Consider the following 3401-nt stretch of genomic DNA (forward strand, 5'->3'; position numbering starts at 1 on the left):
GCACATGACTTATGAGGACAGCCTGAGGGAATTGGGCTTAGTCTGGAGAAGAGAAGACTGGGGGGGGGGGGGGGGGAAACGATTTAGTCTGGAGAAGAGAAGACTGAGGGGAGGGTCAATAGCAGCCTTCTACTACCTGCAGGGGGGTTCAAAAGAGGATGGAGCTGGACTGTTCTCAGTGGTGGCAGATGATAGAACAAGGATCAATGGTCTCAAGTTGCAGCAAGGGAGATTTAGGTTAGGTATTAGGAAGACTTTTCTCACTAGGAGGGTAGTAAAGCACTGGAACAGGTTACCCAGAGAGGTGGTGGAAGCTCCATCCTTGGAGGTTTTTGAGACCCAGCTAGACAAAGCCTTGGCTGGGATGATCTAGTTGGGGATGGTCCTGCTTTGAGCAGGGGGTTGGGCTAGATGTGACCTCCCACAGTCCCTTCCAATCCTAGTTTTCTATGATTCTATGTTAAAACTGCAGTTATTGTTAGAGTGCTGGTTTTATAAAATTATTATAAATTCCTTTAGATCCCAAATTAGTTGCAAATTCCAATCAGTGATTTTTATTATTTAATTATTTATTGGAAGAGGACCTAATATCTGGTAAAATATGAATACATAAAAATACATGTTTCTTCATAAAGCTAATTATGGCAGTAAATTATGTTTTACCTAATTAACCCTAGGATCATATGGTTATATGATTATTATGGAAACAGATATTGCAGTTGCACAAGTTATAGTCAAGATGCATTTTGCCTGTAAGGGAAAGATTTTAGCCACTTAGTTTATATTAAAAATGCAGCATACACTCCCCCAAATTAAACTTTTATTTTTCAAGTATAAAATGAATAAATGGACTCACTAATTGTGTTTAAAAAATTTAAATAGGTCCTTTAAGAGACTTAACACCAGGTGTCAGGCTCATTTTTTGTTCTAGGCTCTCTTAATGTAAACTCTTCAGGAAGTTTGAAGATTTCAACTCACTGAAATCTCCATTACTACATGTAAAGACTTTTTATGATTAATGGCCATATTTTGTCATTATTCCTTTTAGCTGGAGCTCATTATTCATTGTCCTGGGCTCATGGGAAATGCTCACAACAGAAAATTCCCCAAAGAACTGTCATCCTCTTTCAGAATGGTTACCGGTTCCCACTGTTCCAGGAGCCCTGCGTGAGACTACATATGGCCTGTCTTTAGCAAAGTTTAATGACCAGTGCCTCTTATGGCTTCTAATAGGACTGAATCCAGACTTTTCATAAGGAAAAGCAGAAAGCAGAAAGCTCTCGGGGTCTGTAACTCTTGTGGAACCTTCCATAACCCTGTAGCATCACACTGTATAGCATTTGAGAGCCACAAGATTGTGCTGAGATTACTCTGCATAATTTGGAATGACACTGGATACCTAAATCAGGATTACTACTCTAAACAGCAGGAAACATATGCCCAATCTGAGTAGTTAAACTATAGGCAAAATACTGGATGATAAGCTTTCTGTGAGTCCCTTAATCCTCAGCACCCTCCACTCAACCCTATTGCCATTTAGAAACTTGCTGAATTTAACTTGAAGATGCCTTCAGATTTACTCAGCATGAGTAAAACTAACAGAATCAGGGCTGTAGGTAGCACTTAAATAAATGATAAAATAGATGTTAATAACTAGCATTAAAAACCTCTAGGCGATACAGCCTCACATCCATTTTGCACTTCCACAGAGGCCAATGATAGTGTGGGCAGTGATGGTTTTAGAAGCTCTGAAGCAAAAAGAGAGATCCATGTGAAAATAATGCACCTATGCACACGTAACCACACACACAGACTTACATGCAACAATGCATGCATACACACACACACTATGCAACATTCAGCAAAAGCATCACTTTTCTTCCAGATATATTTCTAAAATCATCTAATTCACAATAATTAGTTCATAAAAGTCCATAGTAATGAAAAAGGTTATTACACTGTCTGTAGTTCAAGAAAGAATTTGTTGGGGTGAAGGAATAACACTTCTCAGACTCCAGGGCTGCTTTTCACCTCGGAGGCAGAAGTAATGGAAAGCTTGAAAAATGCACCCCCAAAAAGAGAGACAGTATCTGTGAAGGAGACAAGTAGCTACTAGAAATGAGCATGTTTCTACTCCTGGAGAACCGCGTGCTGTTCCATATTGAAGATATTGGGAGTGTTGCTACTGGCTTTATATAAAACCAAATTTAGGCCAGGAGGCACATAATACCACCCAGATCCTCTCATTCCCAGTCAATAATTTCCTTACTTAGAAGAACAAACAATTACATAATAAGAGAACAAAACACTGTGTTTTGGCTTGATACACAAGAGCACACAATTCAATCCAATACATGCTTCAAAGGTAGCACGACTGTATGCCCATCATATGTACAACTCCATCTTGTACAGATCTGGGCCCCAAGTAGGACTAATAGTTTGGGTGTGGATGTGCTGCCAAGTTGGTTTGCCATGATTTTTGGGAGCTGCTTGTGGACTTGTACTCCAGCCTCACTTAGGTGCTTTTGAAAACCATAGCCTCTGGGTTTTTTCACGTTGGTTTGCCATGTTTATTGGTAGCTGCTTGTGGACGGTGCCATTGCCAGGATCTGGTCTCAGGATTGTAATGGCTTATGAATCAGTAAATGCGTGAATAAAAGAGCACAGTGTGAGAGCATGCTCTGACCACTAAGGGTGTCACCCCACCTGCTGGCATAAGAAGAGCTGTTAATTACAGCTTGTCCTTCCTAGCAGAGTGGAAATAGTCCTGAATCAGGCAGGATAACAGTAATTTTCTGCCATAGAGGATACACACGCACCTTCTCTGAATATGTCTGTACTACATTTGTACAGATAGAGCACTGCTAAGAAGCATGTTCCACTGACTCAGTCCCACTCTGCTGCCCCCACCACCACTCTTAAGCAAGTGATTTCAAGTGATTTCAAGATTAGCAGCAAGGAATGCCTTATAGCAGCTTCATTGACTGTCCTGTGTTTGGCACAGGTGGGGCAGGGCACACTTCTTGGTGATGCTTTCAGGAAAGCCAGGGAACTGTTGTAGACATCCCCTGTGTCCAGACGAATGAGCATGTGCCAGTTGCAGTATCTCAAAGCAGTTTGAGACGCTGTAGGAGGCATGCTAGGAATGAAAAAATGTTCCCCATGCATGCATATTTGCACCGTGGGCAGGCGCCGAGTCTGAGGCAGTACTGCGCTGCAGGCAGTCTCTGCCAACAGTGGGCCACGAGCACCCCAATGGCCACCACTGCTGCTGCAGGGGGGCTGTGCGCTGTGCGGTGGGCAGGGGACCCACACCCTGAGCAGTCCCCCCCACCCCCTTCCCACCACCACACAGTCCTCCCACACCCACAATCCCCCCTACAATCCACCCAAAAACCCCA

The sequence above is a fragment of the Alligator sinensis genome, unplaced genomic scaffold, assembly GCF_000455745.1.
Source record: "Alligator sinensis unplaced genomic scaffold, ASM45574v1 scaffold1733_1, whole genome shotgun sequence".
Lineage (NCBI taxonomy): Eukaryota > Metazoa > Chordata > Crocodylia > Alligatoridae > Alligator > Alligator sinensis.